The sequence below is a fragment of the Pan paniscus genome, chromosome 13, assembly GCF_029289425.2.
Source record: "Pan paniscus chromosome 13, NHGRI_mPanPan1-v2.0_pri, whole genome shotgun sequence".
Lineage (NCBI taxonomy): Eukaryota > Metazoa > Chordata > Mammalia > Primates > Hominidae > Pan > Pan paniscus.
The window spans coordinates 144727190-144742464 of record NC_073262.2 but is presented as its reverse complement, the minus strand read 5'-3'; the positions used below and the strand labels follow the sequence as shown (position 1 = coordinate 144742464).

The 15275-nt window shown below is 44.6% G+C and overlaps 1 protein-coding gene across 1 annotated transcript in view; it reads right to left on the bottom strand.

Annotated features, from left to right (window-relative positions):
* The window catches only part of LOC129397322 (tubulin beta-8 chain-like), a 60561-nt gene that overhangs the window by 27695 nt on the left and 17591 nt on the right, over positions 1-15275 (bottom strand).

The window sequence follows — 15275 nt, the reverse complement described above, 5'->3', positions numbered from 1 at the left end:
TAAGCACCATCTATTGGATCACAGCCCTAACTACAACACCAAAATTGGCCAGCTAATACAACATCTGTGAAACCAAGCACAATTCACCCACCCGTAAGGGTCCTGTACAGAACCCTGGCCCTCTGAAGCATCCAGAAACGAAGCCAGTTGACAATACCCAACTTACACCACAGTTAAAGGAACACCAACCCTCCCAGATGAGAGTCAGTGCAAGAACTCTGGCAATTCAAAAAGACACAGTGTCCCCTCAGAAGACCCAGGCCTGAGGAGGGACGTGAGGAGCAGCCCCGACTCCCGGCTCAGTCGCAAACACCGGCGTTGGGGAAAACCAAGTAATAAAACCGCGAAACTGCGCCTGTGCGCGGGAGGATTCCAGATGGTTGCACGCAATCCCAGCGGGGTGGGGCAGGACCTTCCCCAGGGGCGGGACCTTCCCCAGGGGCGGGAAAAGCCAGGCCCCTCCCCGACCTCCTGAGCCCAAAACCGGGTTGTGCCCATGACTGACAGGCAAGGCTCCGCCCTACTCCCCTTCCCTTTAGCACCTCCTGACTGCCGATTGGCGGGCTCGCCTTGGTCTCAACGCTGATTGGCTGGCAGCACTACAGGCTGGCGCCCACCGCGTCTCACCTCCTGAGCGGCTCCGAGAAGACGCCCGGCCAGGGTGAACACCGCGGCAGGAGAAAACGGGAGACTGTGAAGAGCATGGGGAGCCTTTGTCGTGCAGCGTGAAACCCTTGTAAACCCTCATCCCAAGACCTTCAAATTTTAGCCTAGGAGACCCCAGATCCCCTCACCCTGAGAAGCTCCAAATCCTCTCAGCCTCAAAAGACCCCAAATCCTGCCACCTTGAGGGATTTAAAATCCCCTCAGCATGAAACCCCCAAAGTACCTCAGCTTCAGACACCCCAAATCCCTTCGCCCAGAGGAACATCGAATCTCCTAATGCTTAGATCCCCAAATATTCTGAGCCTGAGGAGCCACAATTTCCCTCACCCTAAGGCACCCCAAATACCTCAGCCTGAGGAACCCTAAATATCTCAGAGAGACCAAATTTCCCCAACCACAGATAACCTAAATAGCCTGACAACTCAATCCCGTCAGCTTCAAGGACCAAATAACCTCAGTGTCAAACACCCTAAAACCCATTAATGAGAGACCCAAATATCCTTTACCCGAGACCCAGAATTTCCTCAGCTTCAAATATCCCAAATCCTTTCATCCCGAGGAACCCCAAATCCCCTTAACCTGATGAATCTCAAATCCTGTCAACTAGAGCACCCCAAATCTCTTCAGCCTAAAACACCCCTAAACTCATCCTGAAAAACCACAAATACTATCAGTCTGAGGGATACCAAAGCTCCTCAGCTCGAGATACCCCAAATTCCCTCAACCTGAGAAACCCCAATTTCTTCAGTCTAAGACATCTCAAATCCCCTCAGCCTGAGGGACCCCAAATCTCAACCTGAGAGATAGCTTCCCCTTAGAGATGCAGACTGCTTTACTCCTGGATTTTTCTAGAATCCCCAGGTAGAGATCCCCAAATCCTGTTTATGCAAAATGTTCATTTTGCCTCGCTAAAACAGAACCCTGCTCCTCAGTGTGACCCAAGTCCCAGCAGTCAGGGGGCCTCAAGGTCTCCTTGGGACTCCTCTGGCTCTCACACCTCAGGACTCCCCTCAAACACCGGTAGCTACAACCCTCCAGGCACCTGTGCCACCCTTCTCCAAATGAGCCAAGCTGCAGGGGAACTAAAAGAACAAAATCCAGCTTACATTAGGTGGCAGCTCATGGCCAGTGGAGGCCTTCCCATCCCATCAGTACCCCCAGACCTCCCTGGGGTGCTCGAGACCTCACCAGGAACCCAGTCTTCCTGCTCTGAACACCCCAGCCAGATGGAGAAGACAGAGCCTGGTTCTGGGTAGTGCTCAGGGCTGTTGCCCCATCTCAGCACCTTCTCCTTCCACAGGAGCCTTTGGCCTAGGAGCTGGGAGACTCAGGGGCCTTTCCCACACGCAGGATTGGAGCAGGGCCTTCTAGACAATCCCAGCACCATGAGCCCTGAAAGGTCCCAAGAGGAGAGCCCAGAAGGAGACACAGAGAGAACAGAGCGGAAGCCCATGGTGAGAAGTCGGGGAGGCAAAGCCAGACTCCCAGCAGGAGCTGATCTCTGGAGTGCTGCAGACTCCTGGCCTGTACCCTTGGGTGACTCTGTCTGAATGTGCATGGAATGGGGGAAGCTGGTCCTGGCCAGGACATGGGGGAGAAAAGAACACTAGCATCAGCGACTGCTCTGTGTCAGCAGAGAGCTAGGAAAATGCTCAGTGTCTGCTCAGTTAAACAGGACACAATCTGGAGAAGGAGGGAAGGTCTTTATGTTTCACAGAGACTCCCAGAGGCCCCAGGCTATGCCCTACACACAGGGTAGAGGAAAAGGACCAGCTCGATGTGTATTAGTAAATCACTGATGGAATCTGTTACTTCCTCTAGGTCAAAGATGCCTTCAAAGACATTTCCATATACTTCACCAAGGAAGAATGGGCAGAAATGGGAGACTGGGGGAAAACTCACTATAGGAATGTGAAAATGAACTATAATGCACTGATTACTATAGGTAACAGGAAGTGCTGGGCACAGACCAGCCTGGGCAATATAAAACAGGTCTTTGGTCCCTATATTATTTTAATTATCAGGTGGCGGCATCTACCCACAATTCCCTTTTGCACGGAGACAAATCTGGAGGGAAATATTGTTCTTTTGCATCAGTGCAGGGTTGTGTGTGGATACTGACCATGCAGAGGTCACATCTTGACCTTGTTCAAGACTCTCCCAGCTCATCAGACTGAGCAGCACCGGCTTTGTGGTGCTTTCCATTGCCACTGCCCTTTGTTCCTCCTCCCAGCTCTTCCGTTTCAGAGCAAAATTTTTTGCTTCTTTTCAGGTCTCAGAGCCACTCGACCAGCTTTCATGTGTCACCGAAGGCAGGCCATCAAACTCCAGGTGGATGACACAGAAGATTCCGATGAAGAATGGACACCTAGGCAGCAAGGTAAGAGGGAAGGGAAGGAGGATTTTTTTTTTTTAAAGACAGAGTTTCGCTCTTGTTGCCCAGGCTGGAGTGCAATGGCGTGATCTTGACTCACGGCAACCTCTGCCTCCCAGGTTCAAGCGATTCTCCTGCCTCAGCCTCCCAAACAACTGGGATTACAGGCATGCGCCACCACACTCAGCTAATTTTTTGTAATTTTGTTTAGTAGATATGGGATTTCTCCATGTTGGTCAGGCTGGTCTCGAACTCCTGACCTCAGATGATCTACCCACCTTGGCCTTCCAAAGTGCTGGGATTACAGCCATGAGCCACCACACCTGGCCTATTTTTATTTTTTTTAAGACAGAGTCTTGCTCTGTCATCCAGGCTGGAGTACAGTGGTACAATCTCGGCTCACTGCAGCCTCCACCTCCCAGGTTCAACAATTCTCCCACCTCAGCTTCTCGAGTAGCTGGGACTGCAGATGTGCACCACCTTGCCCAGCTAATTTTTGTATTTTTTGTAGAGATGGGGTTTCACCGTGTTGGCCAGGCTGGCCTCGAATTCCTGGCCTCAAGTGATCTGCCTGCCTTGGCCTCCCAAAATGCTGGGATGATGATGATGATGATGATGATGATGATGATGATGATGATGATGGTTACTATTATTACAGACAAGGTCTCACTCTGTCACCCAGGCTGGAGTGCAGTGGCACAATCATAACTCACTGCAGCCTCAAACTCCTGGGCTCAAGTGTTCCTCCCACCTCAGCTTCCCAAAGTGCTGGGATTACAGGCATGAGCCACCGTGCATAGCCCCCAGTAAGATTTAGAAGTGACCTCCTGGCCAGGCATGGTGGCTCACACCTGTAATCCCAGCACTTTGGGAGGCTGAGGCAACCATGTCACTTGAAGTCTGGAGTTTGAGACAAGCCTAGCCAACATGGTGAAACCCCATCTCTATTAAAAATGCAAAAAAAGATAGCTGGGCATGGTGATGGGTGCCTATAATCCCAGCTACTCAGGAGGCTGAAGCTGGGAAATAGCTTGAACCCAGGAGGTGGAGGTGGCAGTGAGCCGAAATCGTGCCACCACCCTCCAGCCTGGGCAACAGAATGAGAAGACTCCGTCTCAGGGGGGAAAAAAAGTGACCTCCTGAAACTGGCCTCGGTTTAGGTCTCAGCTACATTTCAGAATTTAACAAAGGAAAAAGAGTCTTCCCTCAAAAACATAAATGTTCAACAAACCAGCACAATGTAATCCCAGCACTTTGGGAGGCCGAGGCGGGCGAATCATGAGGTCAGGAGATCAAGACCATCCTGGCTAACACGGTGAAACCCCATCTCTACTAAAAATACAAAAAATTAGCCGGGCGTGGTGGCGGGCGCCTATAGTCCCAGCTACTCAGGAGGCTGAGGCAGGAGAATGGCATGAACCCAGGAGGCGGAGCTTGCAGTGAGCCGAGATAGCACCACTGCACTCCGGCCTGGGCGAAAGAGCAAGACTCCATCTTAAAAAAAAAAAAAAAATTGTCATTCTTTTTTTAAAAAAAAGAAAACATTGTTTTTGCTAAACAATGTTAATAAATCACAGAACAATTAAAGAAAACAATTAAACTGCAAATCCACAAAAAAGCTTTCTAACACCAATCTCATAATAGTTATTGAGTTAAATGTCTTAGAAGAAATAATATTAAGTAAAGATACATCATTTATGTACATTTAATCATACTATATGATCCTCTTATATCAAAATGTATCTACTTCTTCATCTCGATTCTGCAGCGGGTTTGAGAGATCTGTTTAGTTGCCCTGATCTTTCCCATAAGTCACTGACCAGAGACAGCATCAAGTAGATAAAATAACGTACCATAATTATAAAATAGAAGTGCAAAGCTCATTTCCTCTTCTACTGCTTGGTTAGGAGAGTTTAGAAGTAAAAACAGTCAATCTGCCCAAACTGGAGAAAGCAACTTGGATTGGGTCTACGATTTCCCCATCTGTGGATTTGAGATTCCTTAAGACCTTAATGTAATGTAAGAGGAATGAAAGGCCAGCGTTTGCTTTTCTGCAAATGTTTTGACATGAAAAGAATGTCTCTTTAGAGGGAATCTATCTCCCCTGGTTTACCACACATCTATACATCTTTATCTGAACTCAGTTAAAATCCCCAATTTAAATCAATTTATTTTCTATTGTGGAAATCAAACAACATATATTTACTCTTCTAACAATTTTTAAGCGTACAACTTTATTAACTATATGCACACTGTTGTGCAATAGATCCCTAGAACTCTTTATCTTGCATGACTAAAACCCTAACCCATTGAACAATAACACTCCATTGCTTCCTCCCTCCAGCTCCTGGCAACTGCAATTCTGTTTCTATGAATTTGGTTACTTTAGATACCTCATATACGTGGAATCAGCCATGAAACATTTGTCTTTTTGTGACTGGCTTATTTAATCACTTAGCAGAATGTTCCCAAGATTCACCCATGTCACAGCATGTGACAAGATTTTCTTCTTTTTTAAGGCTGAATAATATTCTACTGCATGTATATACCACATTTTGAAAATCCATTCATTTGTCAATGGATATTAGGTTGCTTCAACTCTTGTCTATTGTGAATAATGCTGTAATAACTATCAGTGTGCAAATATCTCTTTGAGATCGTTTTTAATTCTTTTTTTTTTTTTTTGAGACGGAGTCTCGCTCTGTCGCCCAGGCTGGAGTGCAGTGGCGCAATCTCGGCTCACTGCAAGCTCTGACTCCCGGGTTCACGCCATTCTCCCGCCTCAGCATCCCAAGTAGCTGGGACTACAAGCGCCTGCCACAACGCCAGGCTAATTTTTTTGTATTTTTAGTAGAGATGGGGTTTCACCATGTTAGCCAGGATGGTCTCGATCTCCTGACCTCATGATCCGCCTGCCTCATGGGCTCGATCTCCTGACCTCATGATCCGCCTGCCTCGGCCTCGCGAAGCGCTGGGATTACAGGCATGAGCCACCGCGCCCAGCCTTTAATTCTTTTTAATATATTATATACCCAGAAGTGGAATTTCTGGATCAGAAGGTAGTTCTGGTTTTAATTTTTTGTGGAAGCGCAATACTGTTTTTTTACAGTGTCTGCACCATTTTACATTCCCACTACTATGGTTTGAATGTGTGGAAGTTCATGTATTGGAAACTTAATTGCCATTGTAACAGTATTAAGAGGTGGAGCCTTTAAGAGGTGATTCGGTAATGATAGCTCCAACCTCATGAATGGATTAATGCCATTATCACAGGAGTGGGTTAGTTATTGCAGGAGTGGGTTCCTGATGAAAAGGATGAGTTGGGCCCTTCCCTGTCTTTCTCTCTGTCTCACATGCACACTTACCCTTCTACCATGTCATGATGCAGCTTGAAGACCCTTGCAAGATGCCAGTGCCATGCTCTTCAACTTCCCAGCCTCCAGAACCACAAGCCAAATAATTATTTTCTTTATAAATTACCCACTCTGGGCCAGGCACAGTGGCTCACGCCTGTAATCCCAGCACTTTGGTAGGCCAAGGCAGGCAGATCACAAGGTCAGGAGTTCGAGACCAGCCTCGCCAGCTTGGCAAAACCCCATCTCTACTAAAAATACAAAATTAGCCAGGCATGGTGGCATGCACCTGTATTACCAGCTACTTGGGAGGTTGAGGTAGAAGAATCACTTGAACCCAGGAGACAGAGGTTGCAGTGAGCCGAGATCACACCACTGCACTCCAGCCTGGGCAACAGAACGAGACTCCATCTCAAAAAAACAAACAAACACATAAATTTCCCACTCTCTTGCATTCTAGGAAAGCAGCAGAAAACAGACTAAGCTACCCACCAACAATAAGCAAGTGTTCTAATTTCTCCACATCTTCGCCAATATTGCTATTTTCTGGTTTTTTGACAGAGGCTATCATAACAGGATAAGGTGATATCTCATTGTGGTTTTAATTTTCATTTCCCTGATGATTAGTGATGTTAAGCATATTTTCATATGCTTCTTGGCCATTTATGTATCTTCTTTTGAGAAATGTCTATTCAAGCTTTTTGCCCATTGTATTAGTCAGCCCAGGCTGCCACAAGAAAATACCACACATTGAGTGGCTTAAACAACAGAAATTTGTTTTCTGACATTTCTGAAGCCTGGTAGTAAAAAATCAGAGTGCCAGCATGGTTGGGTTCCGGTGAGGGCTCTCTTCCTGACTTGTAGTCAGCCTCCAGCTCACTGTGTATTTACATGAATTATTTGTGTACCAACAGCAGGAAGGAGAAGGAATTTCTCTCTTCCTCTTCTTATAAAAGCAATAATACCTACTAGAAGATTTTTTTTTAGACAGCCTCATTCTGTTGCCACAGGCTGGAGTTCAGTGGTGCAATCTCAGCTCACTGCAAACTCCACCTCCCGGGTTCAAGCAATTCTCCTGCCTCAGCCCCCCACGTAGCTGGGACTACAGGGGCACATCAGCTAATTTTTGTATTTTCAGTAGAGATGGGGTTTTACCATGTTGACCAGGCTGGTCTCAAACTCCTGGCTTCAAGTGATCTGCCCACCTCAGCCTCCCAAAGTGCTGGGATTACAGGCATGAGACACCGCACCCGACCAAAAGCACTAATGTCATCCTAAGGGTTCCACCCTCATGACATCACCTAGCCCTAATTACCTACCAGTGGCTCCATCTTTAAATACCATCATATTGAGGTATTAAATATGCTTCAGCATATGAATTTGGGGGAAACAAAATTCAGCCCATAGCACCCATTATTTAATTATTTGTTTTGTTGTTGTATTATAGGAGTTCTTCATATATTCTGGATATTAACTCTTTCTTCGGTTTTTTTTTTTTTTTTTTTTTTTTTTAGACAGAGTTTCACTCTTGTCACCCCGGCTGGAGTGCAATGGCGCGATCTCAGCTCACTGCAACCTCCCCCTCCCAGGTTGCAGCGATTATTCTGCCTCAGCCTCCCGGGTAGCTGGGATTACAGGCACACACCACCACGCCCAGCTAATCTTCTGTATTTTTAGTAGAGACAGGGTTTCACCATGTTGGCCAGGCTGGTCATGAACTCCTGACCTCAAGTGATCCATCTGCCTCGGCCTCCCAAAGTGCTGGGATTACACCCATGAGCCACAGTGCCTGGCCTGGATATTAACTCTTTATCTTCTTTTTTTTGAGACAGAGGTCTCACTATGTTGCCCTGGCTGGTCTCGAACTCCTGGGTTCAAGTGATCCTCCCACCTCAGCCTCTGAATAGCTGAACTATAGTCATGTGCCACTGCACTCAGCAACATTAACCCTTTATCAGATACATGGTTTGCATATATTTTCTTCCAGTCTGTAGGATGCCTTGACACTGTGTTGATTGTTTTCTTTGCTACACAGAAGTTTTTAAGTTTGATGTAGTCGTACTTGTCTATTTTTGCTTTTATTGCTTATGCTTTTGGTGTCATATACAAGAAGTTATTGTTCATTTCAATGTCATGAAGCTTTTCCTCTGTGTTTTCTTCTTGAAGTTCTGTACTTATAGACCTTACATTTCAGTCTTTAATCTATTTTGAGTTAATTTTTATATGAGATATGTGGTAAGAGTCTGTCTTCTCTTTTGCATATGTATATCCAGTTTTCCCAATACAATTTCTTGCAGACTGTCCTTTCCTCCATTGTGTAGTCTTGGCATCATTGCTGAAGATCATTTGACCATATACACAAGGGTTTATTTCTGGCCTCTCTATTCTGTTCCATTGGTCTATATGTCTGTCTTTATACCAGTACCATACTTTTCTGATTACTGTAGCTTTGTAATATGCTTTGAAATCAGGAAGTGTGAGGCCTTCAACTTTATCCTTCTTTTTCAAGATTGTTTCAGCTATTCTGGGTCCTTAGAGATTCTATATGATTTTTTGGATATTTTTCCATTTCTGAAAATAATAGCATTGGCATTTTGATAGACAGGGCATTGAATCTATAGATCATTTTGATAGTATGAACATGTTAACAATATTAAGTCTTCAAATCCACGAACACAGGATGTCTTCCATTTATTTGTGTCTCCTTAAATTTCTGTCGGCACTGTTTTGTAGTTTTCAGTGTTCAAGTTTTTGCCTCCTTGGTTAAGTTTATTCCTAATTATTCTATTCTTTTTGATGCTACTGTGATTGGGATTTTTTTCTTAATTTCCTTTTTGGATTGCTCATTTTTACTAAATAGAAACACAACTGATTTGGGGTGTTGCTTTTGTATGCTGAATTCATGTATTACTTCTTTTTTTTTTTTTTTTTTTTTTTTTTTTGAGACGGAGTCTCGCTCTGTCATCCAGGCTGGGATGCAGTGGCATGATATCGGCTCACTACAAGCTCCACTTCCAAGGTTCATGCCATTCTCCTGCCTCAGCCTCCTGAGTAGCTGGGACTACAGGTGCCCGTCACCACGCCCAGCTAATTTTTTGTATTTTTAGTAGAGATGGGGTTTCACCATGTTAGCCAGGATGGTCTCGATCTCCTGACCTCGTGATCCCCCCACCACGGCCTCCTAAAGTGCGGGGATTATAGGCTTGAGCCACCATGCCCAGCCCAAATTCGTGTATTACTTCTAACAATTTTTTGGTAAAATCTTTATAGTTTTATTTTTATTTATTTTTTTAGATGGAGTCTCGCTCTGTCGCCCAAGCTGGAGTGCAGTGGCATGATCTCGGTTCACTGCAACCTCTGCCTCCCAGATTCAAGTGATTCTCCTGCCTCAGCCTCCCGAGTAGCTGGGACTATAGGTGCCCGCCACCATGCCCAGCTAATGAATCATTATAGTTTTCTGCATGTAAGATCATGTCATCTGCAAACAGAGATAATTTTACTTCTTCCTTTCCATTTGGATGCCTTTTATTTATTTTACTGGCCTAATTGCTCAGGCTACGACTTACAGGACTATGTTGAATAGAAATAGCAAGACTGGAAATCCTTACCTTGTTTATGACCTTAGAAGGAAGGCTTTCAGTTTTTCATCATCGACTATGATGTTAAAAAATGGGCTTTTCGGCTGGGCGCGGTGGCTCATGCCTGTAATCCCAGCACTTTGGGAGGCCGAGGTGGGAGGATCACAAGGTCAGGAGACCGAGACCATCCTGGCTAACACGGTGAAACCCCATCTCTACTAAAAATACAAAAAATTAGCTGGGCGTGGTGGCAGGCACCTGCAGTCCCAGCTACTCGGGAGGCTAAGGCAGGAGAATGGCCTGAACCCAGGAGGGAGAGCTTGCAGTGAGCCGACCTCGTGCCCCTTCACTCCAGCCTGGGTGACAGAGCGAGACTCCATCTCAAAAAAAAAAAAAAAAAAAAAAAAAAGGGCTTTTCTTATATGACCTTTTTACATTGAGGTGATTTCCTTCTATTCCTAGTTTGTTCAGTGTGTTTGTCATGAAAGGTCAATTTACATTTTAAAAATTAATGTAATAAACACCTTATTAGGTATACCTTTACAGATAGGCTGGAACAAAGATGAAGTTTTATCTATTTTTTTAAATCTTAAGAAAATTAGCAATGCCCCCAATAGAAGCATAGGCCTTAATGATACTTCAGAAAACATTTCCAAATTGCCCTTGGATAATACTTGGAATCATCACTCTCTGATTCAGAATTCTCTGTCTCTAATGAGAAACTCCAGAGTTAGGCCGAGCATAGTGGCTCATGCCTGTAATCTCAGCACTTTGGGAGTCCGAGGCAGGTGGATCACCTAAGGTCAGGAGTTCGAGACCAGCATCGCCAACATGGAGAAACCCCATCTCTACTAAAAATGCAAAAATTAGCTGGGTGTGGTGGTGCACACCTGTAGTTCCCAACAACTCACAAGGCTGAGGCAGGAGAATTGCTTGAATCTGGGAGGCGGAGATTGCAGTGAGGGGAGATTGTGCCACTGCACTCCAGCCTGGGCGACAGAGGGAGACTCCATATCAAAAAGAAAAAAAAAATCTCTAGAGTTTGGAAACATTTACCAACCAAACCACTGATTTCTCATCACCTTTTAGTCAAACCTCCTTGGATGGCCTTCAGAGGAGAACAGAGTAAACACCAGAAGGTAAGTATCTCCCAAATCCTGTTGACAAGAAACCTTCCTCATAGATCCAAATACAGGTAAGAGAAGGAGAATGTACAGACTATCCTAGGAACTACTGCCTTCCTCTCCTGATCTCTTTAGCGCAGTGTCTGACATCATCATTATTTTAAGAGTTAATAAGAACAGCAACAATAATCGCTACCATGGGTTATTTTCTCAGTATTTTCAGACTTTATTTTAAGCATTTTACACGAATAAACTTTACGTATAGTACCTATTCAACTTCACATATAGTACCTATTAAGTAGGTACTATAACTATAGCCATTTTACAGGTTAGGAAACTGAGGTATAAAAATGTTCAGTTATATCCCTGGGATCACATTCAGTGTTGGTGCAGTCTAATCCAAAACTCCTTCTCTAAAGCACTTACAAGATCATTAAAAGTTTCATAGTTTTATAAAGTTTATGCTGTCTTACCCATATGTCTTTACATCATTCGTCCAATTGATTTTTCAACCTCAGTTTTTCTCTGTTGTAGTAAAGTCAGATTTGCACTAAAACACTCTGATTAAGTGAAGCTTCCAAGTAAATAGACAATTCATACTGTGGATGGTACCAGAAGAAGATAGGGTCCCTACCCTCATAAGGGACCCATTCTGATCAGAGGAAGCAGCTTCCAGCCCTGAGGAGTTTCAGGTTCGAAGATTGAGAAACAACAAATAAGAAAATGGTTTAGGACTTCATATAGGTTACACCCTATTAAGTAAAAATATATTCTTCTGGAACCAATTTCAAATGCTCATTCCTGTAGAAGGCAGTAACGGCTCCTTCCTCTGGGCTCCAATTAGGGAACTCTCATGTTATTTGGAATTATTTGTTTAGCCTGCCTGCTGCCTCTTCATTGTGAGCTCTTCAGGAGTCTAGTCCCTTCCTGATTCTTCTCAGAACTCCCAAGCCCAGCTCAGGGCCTCTGAGAGCCTCCTGAGTGTTTTCTGAATGATTGATTCCAAGCTTATGAATTAAACTATAAGTAACAGGGTCAAGGAATGCTGAAAATATCTTTGAGTTAGATTTCAACTGTAGAGATATATCAGGACTATGAGATAATTTTCGTTTGTTATTTTTCTACAGGGGCAGGGGGTGGTTTGAGACAGAGTCTGGCTCTTGCGCCAAGGCTGGAGTACAACGGCTCAATCTCGGCTTACTGCAGCCTCCATCTCCTAGGTTAGTGTGATCCTCCTGCCTCAGCCTCCTGAGTAGCTGGGACCACAGGCATGCACCACCATGCCCGGCTAATTTTTATGTGTTTTGTACAGGCAGGGTTTTGCCATGTAGCTCAGGCTGGTCTTGAACTCCTGGGCTCAAGCCATCCTACTACCTTGGCCTCCCAAAGTGCTGGGATTACAGATGTGAGCCACCGCACCCAGTCTGTGAGAAAAATTATTTTTTTCTTTTCTTTTCTTTTCTTTCTTTCTTTTTTTTTTTTTCAGACAGTTTCACTCTTGTTACCCAGGCTGGAGTGCAGTGGCGCGATCTCGGCTCACTGCAACCTCCACCTCCTGGGTTCAAGTTGTTCTCCTGCCTCAGCCTCCCGAGTAGCTGGGATTACAGGTGCCCGCCACCACACCCGGCTAGTTTTTTGTATTTTTTGTAGAGACAGGGTTGGCCAGACTGGTCTCAAATTCCTGACCTCAGGTGATCTGCCTGCCTTGGCCTCCCAAAGTGCTGGGATTACAGGTGTGAACCACTGTGCCTGGCGAGAATAATTATTAATCTCACATTCATACTGTATTAAGTAGCTCAAAAAACACTTTGGTGAACATTATTATCTTTCATGTTCACTACAATATTAAGAATTAGTGCCGGGGGCAGTGGCTCACACCTGTAATCCCAGCACTTTGGGAGCCAGAGGTGGGCAGATTACCTGAGGTCAGGAGTTCGAGACCAGCTTGGCCAACATGGTGAAACCCCATCTCTACTAAAACTACAAAAATCAGCTGGGCATGGTGGTGGACACCTGTAATCCCAACTACTCGGGAGGCTGAAGCAGGAGAATCGCTTGAACCTGGGAGATGGAGGCTGCAGTTAGCTGAGATCATGCCACTGCACTCTAGCTTAGGCAACAGAGTGAGACTCCCTCTCAAAAAAAAAAAAAAAGAATTAGCATGGGCTGGGTGCGGGGGCTCTTACATATAATCTCTGCACTTTGGGAGGCTGAGGTGGGTGGATCACTTGAGGTGAGGAGTTCTAGACCAGCCTGGCCAACCTAGCGAAACCCCGTCTCTAATAAATATACAAAAATTAGCTGGGTGTGGTGGCACGTGCCTGTAATCCTAGCTTCTTGGGAGGCTGAGGTAGGAAAATCTCTTGAACCTGGGAGGTGAAGGCTGCAGTGAGCTGAAATCATGCCACTGCATTCTAGCCTAGGCAACAGAGCAAGACTCCTTTTCAAAACAAAACAAAACAAAACAAAACAAAAAAACCATGTATGCCAACTTCTGGATCGGGAAACTAAAGAGAAATTAGCTAACAATACACCCTTATTCAAGCAGACAAGCAGAATTGGTACAGGAACTAACTAATCTAATTCAAAAGCCAAATATTCTTTCCAGGATATGGCAACATGCAACTTTGACTTCACTTTCTTAGTTGTCTAGATATATTTTTGCCAATCATCTCTTTGTTCTGTTCCGAACCTTACTGCCCTATTACCTCATTTTCCAGATGTGCTTTGTCCCTCTGTGCTTTTCTACATTTCCCCTTCCATCAAAAGTCTACTAGTTTATGGAAGATTCCCTCCTTCTCTCTGTAAGCCCTTATCCCCTTCTTTCACAGATCTTGCTGATTCTCCAGCTAGTCTTCCCAAGTATTCTTCCTCCTTCCCTTTAACTTACATAGAACGTTTTGAGAGAAAGTTGAAGGAAAGAGCCTTAAGACATGGGTTAGAGTCCCAGATTCACTACCCACTTAGACCTTGTCTTTTCCCTCTAGTATTTAGACACTCTAGGTATTTCCAAGGTTTGAACATTAACTACAGTCATATGAAAACATGTTGCAAGCCGTAAAGAACTAAATAAATGCACGTTGTCTTTTAATATGTGATTCTCACATTAAAGGGAATGCCCAAGGCGTCATTCAATAATGAATCTAGTTTGAAAGAATTGTCAGGAACGCCAAATTTACTGAATACAAATGGCTCAGAGCAGGCTCAGAAACCACTGTCCCCTCCTGGAGAAGCAAGTACCTCTGGACAGCACTCTAGACTAAAACTGGGTAAGAAAAAATTTGAGGGGAATTTAGTCCCGCTATGTCCTCTAGAAAGGTTGGTGAGTATGGTATACCTATGTGGGGTGGACTTTGGATAGGCCTGGGCTTAAGCTGGACTCAACTGTGAGACCAGAAGTTAGATGCAGTATTTTGTTAAAATTATTTATTTATTTGTTCACTGAGACAGAGTCTTACTCTGTCACCCAGGCTGGAGTGCAATGCTGAGATCTCGGTTCACTGCAACCTCTGCCTCCACGAAAATAGCGATTTGCATGCCTCAGTCACCCGAGTAGCTGGGATTATAGGTGTGCACCACCGTGCCCGGCTGATTTTTAGTAGAGACAGAGTTTCACCATGTTGACCAGGCCGGTCTCAAACTCCTGGCCTCAAGTGATCTGCTCAGCTCAGCCTCCCGAAATGCTGGGATTACAGGCTTGAGCCACCATACCTAGCCTTGGATACAGTATTGAATAGCATGTAAGAACATTAACTTTGAAGTCACTCACTTGGGTTATAATCCACACAGAAGCATTGGGGCCTTGGGCAAATCTTATAAATTCCATGGGCTCCTGAATGGTAATCTGTAAAATGAGACCAAGTATATAGAGCTCATGTATTGTTTGAAATCATTAAATTAAATATAAATGAATTGATACATGTGAGGTGTCTAATAAGTACCTCTCTGATAATATATATTCTTTTGTGCGTTTCTACATTTCCTTTTCCATCACATGTCAACTAGTACATAGAAGATCCCCTATAGAGACTATACTTTCTTAGTGTTGTATGTCCAGGCCTTTGTTCAATGCCTAAGATGTAATGAACTCTCAAAAAATATTTTCTGAATAAATAAATGCATGAATGAACCATTTTGTAAGCAGAAAGGCTGGGAGGTTAATGGGATAATGAGAACAGCT